We start from the raw sequence: 16,590 nt of genomic DNA, 5'->3' as shown, positions 1-16,590 counted from the left end.
CCCCACGATAAGGTGGGCTTCTTGGGATCACATTCTCTTTGAAGGCAGTGGGATATAAAAAATAGAATAGACACATCTGCGTTCAAATACTAGCTTCTCCATTAAATGTGGTATCAGGCAAATTCCCCAGGTTTCTTCTAGCTTTCTTATATAAATGAGGATAGTCATGCTTACTAGTAAAATGGCTGCTGAGTGCCCAAATGCCCTATCACTACACTCATAAATGCTCAGTAAAGGAAAATAATGTTTTTATAATGATGACACAAGCAAGTAAAATAGAGTGTTAGTAAAGGAGCAGTGGACTGCAAATTCTAATTAGAAGAATATAGATTATGAAAGTAGTTCTGGACAAAGAAAACATACAGACGGCCAACTGACACCTGAAAAGATGTTCAACATCACTTATCAGGGAAATGCAAATCAAAACTACAATAAAATAACACCTCACACCTGTCAGAATGGCTAAAATCAACACAGGAAACAACAGGTATTGGCAAGTATATGGAGAAAGGGGAACCCTCTTACGTTGTTGGGAATGCAAAGTGGTGCAGCCACTCTGGAAAAGAGTATGGAGATTCCTCAAAAAGTTAAAAATAGAACTACCCTACAATCCAGGAATCCCACTACTGGGTATTTACCCAAAGAATACAAAATACTAGTTCAAAAGGATACACGCACACTTATGTTTATAGTAGCATTATCTACAATAGCCAAATTACAGAAACAGCCAAGTGTCCATCTTTGAAAGAAGATGTGGTACACACACACGCACGCACACAGGAATACTATTCAGCCATAAAAAGGAATGAAATCTTGCCATTTGCAGTGACACAGATGCAGCTAGAGAGTATTATGCTAAGCAAAATAAGTCAAAGAAAGACAAACCCTATATGATTTTACTCGTGGAATTTAAGAAACAAACAAGCAAAGGAAAAAAAAGACTAATTAAGAAACAGACTCTTTATTATACAAGAGAACAAACTAATGGTTACCAGAGGGGAAGAAATTGGGGTCATGGTTAAATAGGTAATGGGGATTAAGGAGCACACTTGTGATGAGCACCGGATGATGTATGGAAGTGCTGAATCACTATCTTGTACCCCTGAAACTAACATTACACTGTATGTTAACTGGAATTTATATTAAAACTTGCAAAAAGGAACAGAGTAGATTTAGAGACTTATTAGGCATATAAGACAATATAAGGTAAAAAGGGTCTAGATGGAGATGATTAGAACCCACCCAGGCATGTATCTTTGTTTTTTTTTTTCCCTATGGTGTGTCTTTAAAAAGTAATTAAAGGGGCGCTTGGGTGGCTCAGTCGGTTGAGCATCAGACTTTGACTTAGGTCATGATCTCACACTCATGGGTTCGAGCCTCACATCGGGCTCTATCACTACACTCATAAATGCTCAGTAAAGGAAAATAATGTCTGGAAACAGGAAACAACTGTCTGTGCTGACAGTCAGAGCCTGGAGCCTTGCTCTGGATTCTGTGTCTCCCTCTCTCTCTGCCCCTCCCCTACTCTCACTCTGTCTCTCTCTATCTCTCTCTCTCAAAATAAGCAATCATTTTTAAAAAGCAGTAATTAAAGTTCAAAGACAAGCATAAAGCTTGTCATTTGGAAGGTTATGGGGTTAGATAGTAACAGTATTCCCACAGTGTGGTATGTGAACCACCTGCATCAAAATCTGGGGCTCGTGTTAGTGTCAGGGCTTTACCCAGACGTACTGAGCCAGAATCTCTGAAGGTGAGGTCCAGGAATAACATTTCTCAAAAGCTTCCAAGTAATCCTCACATACACCAGTTTTGGATCCAGTGGGGTAGATGACAACTTTTAAGATTCCATTGATAGCTAATTCTTGCTGTGGTACAACAGACAGAACATGGCTTTGAAGTAAGAGAGATTCCTGGCAGATCATAAATGCTCAACGTTTAAACCAGAAAAATAAAAATCCACGAGGAAAAACAAATACCATATGATCTCACTTGTGTGTGGAATCTTAAACAACAACAACAACAAAAACTGATCTTAGATACAGAGACTAGATTTCTGGCTGCTGGTGGGGGTGGGGTTTGGAGGATGGATGAAGAGGGTCAAAAGATACAGACCTCCAGTTATAAAACAAAAATGTCATGGGGATATAATGTACAGCATGGTAACTATGGTGAATAAAACTATTACATATTTGAAAATTGCTAAAAGAATAAATCTTAAAAGTTCTCATCACAAGAAAAAAAAACTTGATAGCTAGCTATGTGTGGTGATGGATGTTAACTAAACTTATTGTGGGTATCATCTCACAATACAGTTGACCCTTGAACAACACAGATTTGAACTGTGTGGCTCCACTTATATGCAGATTTTTTCCCATAAATACAATACTGCAAATGTATTTTCATTATGATTTTTCCTTTTTTCTATGTTACCTTATTGTAAAAATATAGTATATAATACATGTATAAAATATGTGTTAATCATTTGTTTATGTTATCAGTACAACTTCCAGTCAACAGTAGGCTATTAATAGTTAAGTTTTGGGGGAGTCAAAAGTTATACATGGAATTTCAATTATGGTGGGTAGTGCTCCTAACCCCAGCATTGTTCAAGGATCAACTGTATACACAAATATCTAATCACTTTTTTTTTAAGTAATCTCTCCCTCCAATGTGGGACTCAAACTAATGGCCCCGAGAGCAAGAATTGCATACTCTGCTGACTGACTGAGCCAGGTGCTGCCATAAATATCTAATCATTATGTTGTACACCTGAAGTTGATAATATTGAGGTATTTACACCTTGGTTTAAAAAAAAATAGAGAAAGAGGAAAAGAAGTATAAAATGTGCAGTAAATGAAAAATATAGAATAAAAGGGTAGAAATAAGTGTTATTTTGGAATGAATTATAATAAATACACATTAATTAAATTGACAAAACACTGCATGTTAACTACAAGTGGAATTAAAGTTTAAAAAATTAAATTGACCAATTAAAAAACAGACTCAGATTGGGTTAAAAAGCAAGACCCATTAATAAGTTGTCTAAAAGAGAAACTTAAAAGACACAGAAAGTTTGAAAGTAGAAGGTGGAAAAAATTACAAACTAAAAGAAAAAAGGGGAAGATTCTTAATATGTGACAATATAGAATATAGGGCAAAAAAACATAAGGGACAAAGAAAGATGGTGTATGCTGATTAAAGGAATAGAGCAACAATCTATAATCATAAAAAACATGTATGCACCTAACAATACAACCTCAAAATATACAAAGAAACAACTTAAAATTTTTTCCAGGAGGAAAAATTTCCATGGATAAATCAAGTTATAGTTAAAAGATTTTAACCACATCTTTCAGAAATTGATAGATCAAGCAGACATAAATAAACATTGAAATTTTGAATAATTTAGTTAATAAGCTCAAGCTATGAGGTATATATAGAACTCAGCACCCGAGGAATAGTTTAAAAATAACTTTCAGATTGAGCTATGTGAAGATGTCCATAGTCGACAATTTTTGACCTATAAAAGTGGTAGTTTCATATTATTCAACATATACCTAATAGGTTGCTGAGGGGATTAAATTAGCTAATGTGTATAAAACAATAAGCACAATGTCTAATTTAGTCTCCTTTGGTCTTCAGTCTACTAAGAGAATACTTGCCTCAATTATTGGTTATCATAAATTAATTCAGTAAAACCCTACTGTAATTGGTAAGTGAGATCCAAAGAATTTGGCAATGTGAAATTGTAGGATCAATTTTTTTGTAAGGTTAACAGCAAAATGGCCAGTGTGGAGCCAGCAGGTGAGGAATTCTGGGAGTCCAAGCTGCCATATCTAAATTTGGCCAGACAAAGCTGTGATTTGGTGCCACCTGGTGGTGGTGGTTGTCTCCAATTTAAATATTGTTGGGGACAATTCTGAGTCCAGAAGCAGCAGGACAGCATCAGTAATTCCAGAAATGTCCCCGTTAGTTGGTCAGATTCAGAGATTTACCTAGAATAGTGAGGACCAGAGACTCACTCTTCACCCATCTCTTTTACTAAAACAAGTTTACATGCCTTTTCTTCACCTTCATGACTTTGGCCTCTACTCCAAGACCCCTAGCATAGAACTTTAGCCCCACCCGTGACTCTTCTTCCTGTCCTGTTCTCAAACCAAGGCTAGGCAGGGAATGGGAGCCAGTTGCCAATTCTGCACTATATCTAAAATTATATTTTCGATGAGTGCATCATGGGGTTTTACTGTGTTTATGAAGGATCCCCTGAATGCTTACAATGTAGTAGCACTATATATATATATATATATATATATATATATATATATATTTTTTTTTTTTTTTTTTTTTAAGCCTTTGATTACTGCAAGTGTTTCTGGTTGGCTATAAAAAGCCTTTATTAGGTTGAGACTAACTGAAATTCGGACAGGAAAAAAAAAAGGAAGACATGAAAAGGGGGAAATTTTCATCTGGAGAATGTTAACCCTATTATATGAATGTCATGAAAATTTAAATTTACAGTTGCCTTTTGTGGATGATCTGTTACCCAACAGGCTGAGAACTTCTTAGTTTGGTTATTTCTTTGTTAAATATCTTGGTTTGGGGGACAGCTTTTCCTTCCTTACATAAATATATGGCCCTGCTCCAGTATTTTAGGTATGCTCCCTGAACACACCAAGAGAGCTGCTCGGAATCTGTGTGGAGGTGCAAGACTGTAAAAGGGGTGGCAGCCGGTTATTGGTTACATTTGTTTCTGTCCCCATCACTCTTCTGGCATCCTTCCACTTGTGAGTTACAGCTGGGTCGCTAAAATGGAGTCAGAGATAGGCAGTCCGAGAGACCCACACTGCCCAGAGCAGTAGAGCTAGCTGTTTGAGATCGGGCTCCTCTTGGCTTGTGGTTGTCAAGAGGTCACGTTTGTCTTTGATGACATTGTCAAGCACCAAGCTGAGTGTCAAGAACTTCGGAAGATTTGGGGCACACACCAGCAAAGGCCTTAATCTGCCCACTACCTATTGTTCTGACCTTACCTCTTACTTCTGCCTGCCCTCTAACTTCAGGGCTCTCTGTTTTTCATTCAAAGGGGCTATTTATAGTTTTCCAAATATGGCCTGCAGCTTCCTGCCCAGCTGCTGTCCACAGTTTTGTCTGCTCAGAATGCCCTTCACCCAGCCTTTGTGGGTGAGAATCCTGCTCAGCCTTCCTGTAGCCTCCCAGGACAGCCCCTTCCTTCACGGAAGCTTCCTGAACCAGCTCTTCACTCGTGCCTCCTCTGGGCCTCCCCACTGCTGCCGCCTTCTGCCTTCTATTACAGTTCTTAGGGTTCACAGTTGATTTGTTGGGTAGACTGAAATCTCTGTGGGGACAGGGACTTTATGTATCCATTTTTTTTTTTTTAAGATTTTATTTTTAAGTAATCTCTACACCCAACATGGGGCTTGAACCCACAACCCCAAGATCAAGAGTTGCACGTTCACCCGACTGAGCCAGCCAGGCACTCCTACTTACCCATTTTTTTAATTTCCCAAAGGACTCAAAGCTTTGCAGTTGTAGGTGTTCAATAAATATTTGTTTAATTGTGAAAGCTTTTGTCACATTAAAACCAGTCAGGCCATCTTCCAAAGAGTTCTCACCTTCTTCTGCCAACCACATGGGTGTGCAACCCTAATTTAGGTACTAAATGGCCTCCCCCACCTCTCTCTACAATTGATATCAGCCAAATTCTGTCCCTGCAAAAATTCTCTGGGAATATAGCCATGGGGAAAACACATTCACTTACTCCAGCCTAGACTAGAGATCCCTTTGGCAATGAAATAATTTACTTACTTACCTAATGTCAAGGCTGAATAAATGCAGTTTCCACAAGTACAAAGTTTACTTACTCAAAGCTGGGATTGCAGCAAGCATCTTACAAAGAATTCACATGGCTACAGAAGCTGTACCTTTTGTGCCTAGTGTTATTAAATCATTGGATGTCAACTTGGATGTAACATATTTTATTAGAGATACCATTTGAAAACTTCAGGATCTCCAGAAAGAGATTCAGGAAATACCAAATGGTTGAATCTTAGAGAATCACAACATAGGTGCTCTATCTGTCCCAAAACTTATGAGTTTCTCCCTGCCACCTATGGCACTTATTTCTACTGATGCTAATACTTTTCTTTTAAAAAAATGATTTGAATTTTTTTTTAAGTTTATTGTGAGACAGAGAGAAAGCGCTAGTGGGAGAGGGGCACAGAGGAAAAGAGAGAGAATCCCAAGCATGCTCAGCACTGTTAATGCAGAGCCCAGTGTGGGGCTCAAACTCACACACCATGAGATCATGACCTGAGCTGAAGTTGGGACATTTAAACAACTGAGCCACCCAGGTGCCCCAGCTGTTTTGAATTTTATTGAAGAAAGGTAACCTCAAAACTTCTCCAATTTCTTTTTTTTTAATGTTCATTTATTTATTTTGAGAGAGAGTGTATAAAAGGGGGAAGGGCAGAGAGAGAGAGAGAGAGAGATTGAGGATCTGTGCTGTCAGTACAGAGCCTGATGCAGAGCTCAAACCCACGAACTGTAAGATCATGACCTGAGCCAAAGTTGGACTCTCAACCATCTGAGCCACCCAGGCATCCCAAGCCTCTCTCATTTCTAATAAGACATTCAGAGGGAAGCAGGTAATGTAGATTATTGGATTTCTCTGGTACCTTTTCCATTAAATTCACACATGCCAGTTCCAAAGGGCAATTATTCTTCTTTGCTCCATGCTGATTATATAGGTCAGGAGGGTAATAAGGTAGTTTATGTGAAGGATTTCCATCGGGTGTATTTCTAATATTCTTGCCCTACTCCTGACCACTCAAATCAGTATCACCGTGAGACCAGCATCTCTCATCTTCTCCCACCGCTGAAGAAAATGATGAAACAAAGGTGATTTGAGTCTGAACTTTCTGCTCCCAAATTTATCATCTTCCCAGAGAACAAGGGTTGTATTGCTTTAGTCTTTTAAACCAGTAACGGCTCAGTAATAATGTTAGTCCTTTAAGCCAATGACGGCTCAGTACTAACTAGAATCATGTGTTTACTATTAACTCAATGGAGGGCGCCTGGGTGGCTCAGTCAGTTGAGCGTCCCACTTCAGCTCAGGCCATGGTCTCATGGCTCGTGAGTTTGAGCACCACATCAGGGTCTGTGCTGACAGTTCAGGGCCTGGAGCCTGTTTTGGATTCTGTGTCTCCCTCTCTCTCTGTCCCTACCCCGCTTGCATTCTGTCTCTCAAAAATAAATAAATGTTGAAAAAAAAATTAATTCAATGGATAAGCCTTCAAGGTATTATGGTTTTTTTTTTTATAATTTAAATTTTTTTTTTAATTTGTTTATTTTTGACAGAGATAGAGTGTGAGCATGAGCTGGGGAGGGGCAGAGACAGAGGCACAGAATCCAAAGCAAGCTCCAGGCTCCGAGCTGTCAGCACAGAGTCTGACGTGGGGCTCGAACTTGGGAATGGCGAGATCATGACCTGGGCCGAAGTGGGACGCTTAACCAACTGAGCCACCCAGGCGCCCCTATTATGTATTTTTTCAAACACCTTATTATTGAATTCAGAAATTGCCCATGGAAGAATCAGGAAAACAAGGTACTATACTGATAAAAATAAATGTTACATTATAATATATTATTAAGAATACACCGTGTTAGACACTTATATTTTACTGTGAAAAATGGAAACTGATTAATTGGCTGAATTGGGATTTCCTTCTTAAAAGATTTTCCTAGTGCTTCCCTAGAATCCATGGACAGAAATTCTGAAGTTGCTTTGTAGATAACCTCAAATCAAATTTGTTCGGCAAGATAATGTTTTTGAGATATTAATCTATATTTTTATTCTCCTGGTATTTCCCTCTTTCTCTTCCCTGCCTCCAAGCAGAAATTCCTGTCTGGGTTTATTGTCTTGGTGAAGGCACGAGATGGAGCAGAAAGCTGAAATCACCCTCCAGCTTTTGCTTCTAAAATCTTAAGCCCCAACAAGGAGAAGATTCTAGCCATAGGCAAAATGTCTTAAGCAGAAGCAGGAGGGTCCTGAACAGGGCGGTGGGGAGGGGCAGGGCTGGCACGTGAGCTTTCCAGCAAGCTGTCTGGGAGGCAGGCCTGTCCCTTGAGAAGATGCGGACGTGGGCCATGGCCGCAAACTAAAGGCCTGTCAGGGCTAGATCTGACTTTGGCCGCGTGAATTTCAGTCATTCACATTAACACTCTGGGCCATTTCACATAGGATTCCAGGTTCAGGTTTCTCATAAGTAATTGGCAGATTTGGCTACACTGGATTCAGTCTCTCATGGCATCAAATGGCTGCCTGCCTTAGATAAGGAATGAACGCTCTAGGTTGTCAGAGTCCCCACCAGTCCTTTCCTTATCCCTACTCCAAGGGTTGCTCATCATAACGCTTTGCACTGCTGTGTTCCAGACAATAGAGGATGTTCCTCTTTACCCAAGATTTTTTTCCATAAATGGAGAAACAAAAGATAGAATAAAGAGAGCTCACGGCGTTGAAAGAAACAGGGGAGCTAGTGCACTTCTTGGTAGAGGCGAAGATGTGCTTCTGTGTTCAATAGGCAGTTCACCGGCTTCACTCATGAACTCCCCTTGCTGCTTCCTGTAGGCATTTGCATCACGTATCCCTGTTCTAGGCAGCCTTGCAGAGAGATGACCATGTCCCTGGTTGGACATGACAGAGCCACTGCCTGCAGGGCATGGTGAGCAGAATGATGGATGGCTTGGCAAGAACTGAAGTGGGCAAATGCCTGGAGGGCAGAGGTCCTTAGATGCCGGCTGAGGGTGGGGATGACTCCAAAAGGATGGGGCTTAAAATAGAAAGTAAATTATAAACATAGCTATTTCAAACACACAAATGTATGGGCTGAGATTTGCACACAATACCTTTATTACCTCACGGGCTTGGTTATTTAGCTCAGGGCTCTGGTGGCACCAGGGTGCACACGTGATAGAGGCTGCCAGAAGCTGGCTTGGAGATAGCAGGACGCCTTGTTCTTTTCCTTGTGGATGGGACAAGGAGAATGAGCATCAGAATTGTGGTTTGGGGACCATCACATGTTTTTAAAATTATATGGTGGTATCTCTTTCCCTTTCTGTGTGGAGTTTGGACTTGAAATGGGGTTCTATAGTGTCTTCCAGACAGCATTCAGGCTGGTCACGCGAACCTCTGTGTTTTTGCTGCTAAACTCGAAATGTGTTTTTCAAAACCCCAACTGTTATGTGCCTGGGCTAGTTACCTCAACAGTTCACTTACCTCATTTATGACCAATAAAAATAACCGCTGTCTTTGATTGAGGTAACTTCAGGGCTACACGTAACCACCTTGTTTATAACCACCCTGTACGGTGGGGTTGCCCCGTGCCGTGAATAAGGAAACGGAAGCTAAAATCGTAAGCAAGCTTCCAAAATCTCACACTTAGAACGTGTTGGAGTCTGGATTCAAATCCAGGTCTGTCTGACTTTATAAGCTCTGCACTCTACATCCAGCAAGTGCAACAGCATTTTTTACCACTTGCTATTTGCAGGGCAATAATCGGACCGGAGGGATGGAAATATGAATGCAATGGCCAAGTCTCCAAGGAACAGCAAAATTAAATTAGGCGCATTTTTTAGAAGTAAAAGAGAAGGCACGTTCCTACAGTGACAGAGGTTTTGCAAGAATGCTTGGCTGTAGCAGAGGAAGCCACCTTGTCAGCAGAACATTCACTCTGGGACCCAGTACTTCTGGGATGCTGGGACTGAGACCAGGTAAGCATGCTACTCTTTTCCCCACCTTTTATGAGTTGAACAGTACCCCGCAAAAGATATTGAAATCCTTACCTTCGATATCTGCGAATGTGACCATACTTGGAAGTAGGGTCTTTGCAGATGATCAAGTTGAGGTGAGGCCATTAGAATGACTCTAATCCAATATGACTGGTGTCCTTATAGAAAGGAGAACTTTGGACACAGAGGGAGACACATACAGAGGGAAGACAATATGAAGACATAGGGAGAATGCCATCTACAAGCCAAGGAAAACCTAAGGCTGTCAGAAACTGGGAGAAAGGCCTGGAACAGATGTTTGCTCATAACCCTCAGAAAGAACCAACCTGGCTGACACCTTGATTTTGGACTTCTTGATTCCAGAATTGTGGGATAATACATATCTGATGTTCTAAGCCACCCACTTTGTTACAGCAGCCATAGGAAAGAAAAACACCACCCAAACCTGTATATTTTTTATTTATTTTATTTGTTTTTTAATGTTTATTTTTAAGAGAGAGAGAGAGAGAGTGTGTGTGTGTGTGAGGCAGAGAGAGAAGGAGACAGAACCTGAAGCAGGCTCCAGGCTCTGAGCTGTCAGCACAGAGCCCAAGGTGGGCTCGAACCCACGAGCCGTGAGATCATGACCTGAGCCAAAGTCAGACACCTAACTGACTGAGCTACCCAGGCACCCTGTAAACCTGGATACTTTTTAAAAGAGAAGATTCAGTTGTGTGGCTTTGTCATCATCTGCTTCAGAGACCTTCTACTGAGCAGATCTGGGATCAAGCCAGGAAGGCTTGGCATTGTCCACATGCAGCCTTGAGCCCACTTTTGGAGCCTCAGCCCCTAGTCCAGTCAGCTGGAATGTCCAGTGCCTGTGTCAGAGTCACAGCGGGGAAGAGCCACTTGAGATACTTTTTGCAGAAGGTAACAGGAGGTATGACACACATTCTGAAACGTCACGGAGTCCAGTACGAGAGTATCATGGAAGACACGAATAACAGTACAGTCAAGTAATACCAGTTAGGGGGCGCCTGGATGGCTCAGTCGGTTAGGCGTCCAACTTCTGCTCAGGTCACAATCTCGTGGTTCGTGAGTTCGAGCCCCGCACTGGGCTCTGCACTGCTGGTGTAGAGCCTGCTTGGGATTCTCTCCCCCCCACTCTCTCTGCCCCCCTCCCCACTTGTGTGCTCTCTATCTCTCAAAATAAATAAATAAACTTAAAAAAGTAAAAGCAATACCAGTTAGGCTGAGATAAGGTCTGTCTGCCAAAGAGGTTTAAGTGGGAGCATAGACCTGGGTGTTACTACCTCTGGTGGCGAAGGAGGTGGTGAAAACACAACAGAGGAGGTTTTGAAGGAAGAACAGGCTTTGGGAAGGGGACTATAAAAGCCTCAAAAGAGGAGGCAGAAATGCCCAGCCTGAGCAGGAAAGGAGTGCTTCCACACTCCTATGTGTCTTAGCGTGGACTGGAATTTTCTGAAAGAAAAAGATGAAATTCTATTCTGGTCAGCATTGTTTTTGTTTTGAACACTGAACTGCGAAATAACTAGACTTAACCGGGCAACAGCAGAAAAACTAGTATTTAGCATATAATGCAGGTCATGCCAATTGCTAGTTATGCATCTGGAGCCTGGCACAGTGCCTGGCACATAGTAGGCCTGCAAGAACTCTCTGTTAAATGAAAGAATGAGTTACAAACCATGCGGTCTCTCTGGACTTTATCTTTTTTCGTCTATTTAAAAATGGGATGGATTGGTATGAGGAGGTGATATACCTGTCCCATCTCAGATCTGTGATCAAAGGTAAACAGGGTGACAAAATGTGAAAACACTCTTGTTATGGGCTACATGTTTATGTCCCTCACAAATCCATACGTTGAGGTTGAGCCCTAATCCCAAGTGTAACAGTATTTGGAGATGGGGCCTTTGGGAGGTAATGAGGGTTAGATGAGGTCATAAGGGTGGGGCCCTCAGGATGGGATCAGTGCCCTCATAAGAAGAGATCCCTAGGAGGTTTGCTCCTTTTCTATCCGCCTTGTGAGGACACAGCAGGGAGGTGGCTGCCTGCAAATCAGGAAGACCGCTGTCACCAGAACCAACCATGCTGGTGTCCCGATCTCAGACTTCCAATCTCCAAAACTGTGAGAAAGCAGATTTCTGTTTTTTAAGCCCCCTAGTGTCTGGTATTTTGTTATGGTGGCCTGAGCTGACTAAGACAACAATGGAAGGCACTTTATGGCTGTGGTATTATTCCAGAATTGGGGTGGTGGGTGGATGGAGCAGATAGGGGGTGTGGGCATGGGGGTGGGGTTCTGGCTTGTGGCCCAGATTCTACCACGAATTAGCTGCTTGCCTCTGGGCTCTTCCTTTATAACAACCAGCATGGGTGGTACAGGGACAGTTCCAGGAGGCACCATTCATGTAGACTAGGACCCATTTTGCCTCTAAGGTTTGACTCGATCTCAGCAAACATTTGTTGAGCATCGACTGTGTCTCAGGCACAGAGCCAGGTATTTGGAGACAGTGTTTGAATTGAACATGGTCTTGCCCTCCAGGAGTTTATGGAAAGGTAATTCCAGTTTCCCGTGAGCAAGTTCTGTGTGTTAGTCAGCGCAGGCTGCCCTAACAAGACATCATAGACATGGGAGCTTAAACCACAGACATTTATCTTTCCCAATTCTGGATGCCAGCAGTCCAGATCAGGGTGCAGCAGCATTGGTTTGTCCTAAGGCCCCTTCCCTTGGCTTGCAGATTGCCACCTTCTCTTTGTGTCCCCATACAGCCTTTTCTCTGTGCATCGCTGACTCTCCCTCTTCTTTTAAGAACAGCAGTCAATGGACCGAGGCCCACCTCGTTTAACATTAATCACCTCTTTAGAGATTCTATCTCTAAATACAGTCACTTTCTGGGGTACACGGGGGGTTAGGACTTCAACACATGGATTTGGGGTGGGGGGGAGCAGTTAGGGTTGAGTTCCTAACAGCCTCTGTGACAGAGAAAGAAAAGGTGCCGTGGAAGTCAGTACAGAGCAGGGGCCTTTAGCCCAGACTTAGAATCCAGAAGGCCTCTCTAGGAGATCTACTCTGCGTAAGACTGAAAGTTGAGGCTGGAGGCAGGGGCTGCTGCTCTGAATAAATGCAGTTGGTGAAACACAAACCTTGTATATTTCACTCTTTGGTGACCTCTGACTTAAAAAAAAATTTTTTTTAATGTTTATTTTTTAGGGATAGAGAAAGAGAGAGAGAGAGAGAGTGTGAGAGGGGGAGGAGCAGAGAGAGAGAGGGAGACACAATCAGAAGCAGGCTCCAGGCCTGACATGGGGCTCGAACTCAAGAGCTGTAAGATCCTGACCTGAGCTGAAGTCGAATGCTTAACTGACTGAGCCACCCAGGCGCCCCTGACCTCTCTGACTTTTTAAAAATCTGTTTGGCTTTTGGTAGGAATAACAAAGAGGAACCCGAAACTGTAGTTCCAGAGGCCAGTGGACCTTGGGCAAGCCACCTTTCCTTTCTGCCTCAGCTTCTCTATTGGTAGAATCAAGCAGTCAACATTGGTTATTTCTCAGACCTTAATGTGCCATGATTCAAGGGAAATCCTTAGATGTATTCAGTTACTTCTCTAAAATACTGGGTTGACAATTCAGAGGCTTAGGGAAACAGAGCCATGGGTTCTATAGCCAAATGCCATATTTACTTTTGGAGCATTATTATTATGATCTCTTTTTTCATAAGAACACGTGGACGAAGGGGAGCCCGGTGACAGGAGTAAATCCAGACTTTCACACCAGCTCTGCAGGACTCACAGATACTCCAGGGTGACTTTTGCTCTGTAGGCCATGGTGACGACTCAGGTTTTAGTCTGTGGGAGGGAGAAAGAGCTACAAAAGCAATAGATGCTCGATAACGGGGAAAAAAATAAAATCCAACATGGCACAAAGGTATCATGTGAAAAAGTAAACATCCCTCTCCTCCCTACCATCCTGTACCTCAGGGGAAACCACTGTTACCCCTGTGTCTTCCAGGACTTCCCTATTTACGCTGAAATATATGTACGTGTTTTTCTTTTTCTCACAAAAATTGGATTACGTTATGTTATGTAGTAGGGATACAAGAGCACCTGGCTCCAGGGGGTCCCAAACAGACCAGGTCCGGCCACCCGCTGCTGACAAAATTCAAAGGCAGAGAAACTAGCAGTGGTGAAACAAGAGGAATTTATTTCTGTGAGGCCAACGCCGGGAAGACAGCGGACTGCATCCCAAAGACCGTCTCCAACGTGCTGAAAATACTTCCAGGTTTTCAGAAGGAAAATGTGGGGCAAAGGTGTGCGGGTACTGTAGGCAGGAAGTGAAGGTCAAATCGATCATTGTCCTGGAGCAATCACGGGTGGGGTCTTGTAGGCTCAGGGCAGCCCTTATTGCTTCAGGCGATAATTTCAGTTCTCATCCCGGGATGCTTTGCCCTCAGGGTCTGCTACCTGAGCCGGAGACAAACTGGGAAGAACCCAGCCGGAAAGTCTCCGGTCAAAATGGAGGCAGCCGAAGTCCTCTTTCAAATAGATCTCTAATTTTCTTCTACTCAATAAATATGGCAAAGACATTCTTCTGTACCCATAAGAAAGAGTACTTTTCCTCTTTCTAAAGCCTACAGAGTATGCCATAGCATGTGTCATTCATTTAGCAACTTTTCAAATTCTCTCCCATTTTCTTGCTAACATGAATGATCCTGCAATGAACATCCTTGTAAATGTAGCTTTGGTTGAGTGTTTCCCCAGGGAAAGTGGAATCACTGGATCTCGAGTTCATTTCTATGAGGTGTTTCATTGTACAGAAAATATTTTAGGTCAAATAAGACAAAAAAAAAAAAAAAAGCGTGTGTGTATACCATTTCATTTAAAGAATCTTTTGACCCACAGCATAAAATAATTTCTTAAAACTTGGCTGGTTACTAGAGTAGTATGTCTCCTTTTTCTTCTTTTTTTAATGGGTTCTGATTGGCTGGGAAACCAGCCTCGCCTAGTTCCTTGCTTCCTGCCTGTTGCTGCATCTGTATGATCAGTGTGGGGACTCTTGACTGCAGGCCCTTGGGCAGCCCTCTGGGCGCGGGGGCCCTGGTGGCTGCAACGCCTCCAGCCAGCACTCTGGGCTGAGAATGAGCTAGAGTTCGGATTGGCATTCGTTTTCTCAAGGGCTTGAAACCGAGAGTGGGATTGCAGCAATTTTCACTCTCCCTAACATTTCTTCTCGCAGAATCCTATTGTGCAAGCCAGATATTCAACTAAAATCAGATACTAATGGCTGTGTTGGGTCCTTAAAATCTCAAGCCGCTATAAATTATTAAATAGTTCTTCAACACCGAAGGAGAACTACCCAGCACAAATTCTCTGCAGCTTTTTCATTCAAAACTTATTTTTTACCTCCACATTGGGTCATTTACTGGTTCCGGATTCCACTAAAAGTAGTCCCCCTTCCCCCAACATCCCTTCCCCTCCCCACCCTGCCCCCAGAATACAAGGGGTTAGACTTAACTCCCCAGGCTTAATTTCCCAAACAAAAGCCAGTTTTGCAAGTTATTTTTCAAGGTGTGTCTTTTCATAAGTTCTATTTAATAAAGTTAATACATGTTCCTGCTTCCTTTCTTTTTTTCCTTCTTTTTTGTTGTCAGTATTCACGGAATCTGGATCTGTCAGCTACTTCTGTTTGAAGTTGAAGAATTGGCAAAATTATACATCCAGCAGGCAAGAAATAAAGTGGAAATGTCTCACAAGTAACAGTGAAATCTGTTGCGTTGTTTTAAGACTTAACTACTGAGGGGAAAAAAAAAGCCCTACTAAATATTGTCTTGGCAACTATAAATATATTTTAGCAATGATAAAAACCTTTAGAATAACAGTTCAAAGATATCTGAAACCTAATGCCTGTCTGTCTGCCACTCTTAATTATATATATTTACATTGTATATATATCCCATTCTTCATTAAATGCTGTGCAATTTTCCATTTGAGTTTTTACAGTTAGTGCTTTATGTGAATCCTTTATATGGCTAACTAGTCAATTCCCCCCTGCTGCATTTTACTCAGGTAAAATTGAAAATGAGTTCATTAGATCAATTGCAACAGCTTTAATTTGAAATCTTGAGAAATGCATTTCTAATTAAGAAATTTCCAATCAAGCAGAAAGCTAAAACTCAGGGTTCCCCCCTCCCCAGGTCTTTATACACATCCCTATGAACCATGAACAGTCTCCCACTGATTTCTTAGGGTTGTGTTAGGCAGGTATTGTATTATTTATCCTCATTCCTCTACCCATCTTACTCCATGTTTATTCACATTTTTTTCCCAGAAGGCATTACTTTTATCCAGCAGCACTTTCAGACATCATTTTTTTCCCCAGACCTATTATTTTTTAAAGGCTCCAAAGGACATTTGAGATACAACTATTCCAATGCAGTGGCTGTTTTCACCTTTATGTACTATTTTCCCTTACTCCTTATTAAACAAAACAAAAAGAACCTATAAAACCATTTGAAGGTAGGTAATTTCCTGGATAGCAATGATTTCCATTTCTGTTAATAATTTGGAATGAACAGCTTACTTTGTTAAATAGATTGATCCAGTTATGCAAATTAAGATGCATGACTTACAATAATACTCAAGGTCACTTTGTCCTTCCCTAAGAGATGTTTTAAAAAGCTCAGGTAAGCATGCTGCTTGCCTTAGATGCTATTTATTAATAAAATTATATTTGACAAAATCTCTGGTTTCAAATATAACCAAAAATGTTGGTTTCTATTATTTCATTTCTATG

The 16,590-nt window shown here is 41.7% G+C and overlaps 1 protein-coding gene across 2 annotated transcripts in view; it reads left to right on the top strand.

The window, feature by feature from the left end:
• PDSS2 (decaprenyl diphosphate synthase subunit 2) overlaps positions 1 to 15,787 on the top strand; it is a 293,765-nt gene extending 277,978 nt beyond the window's left edge. For both annotated transcript variants that reach the window (XR_006717454.1, XR_006717453.1), the window contains 2 exons: positions 9,564 to 9,786; positions 13,520 to 15,787. The gene's annotated coding sequence lies outside the window, so the exon portion shown is untranslated. The remainder of the gene's footprint in view (positions 1 to 9,563; positions 9,787 to 13,519) is intronic.
• The last annotated feature ends 803 nt before the right edge of the window (positions 15,788 to 16,590 follow it).

This window comes from Leopardus geoffroyi, chromosome B2, assembly GCF_018350155.1.
Source record: "Leopardus geoffroyi isolate Oge1 chromosome B2, O.geoffroyi_Oge1_pat1.0, whole genome shotgun sequence".
Taxonomy (NCBI): Eukaryota; Metazoa; Chordata; class Mammalia; order Carnivora; family Felidae; genus Leopardus; species Leopardus geoffroyi.
The sequence above is the reverse complement of the archived record's forward strand: the minus strand, read 5'-3'. Positions and strand labels throughout refer to the sequence as shown.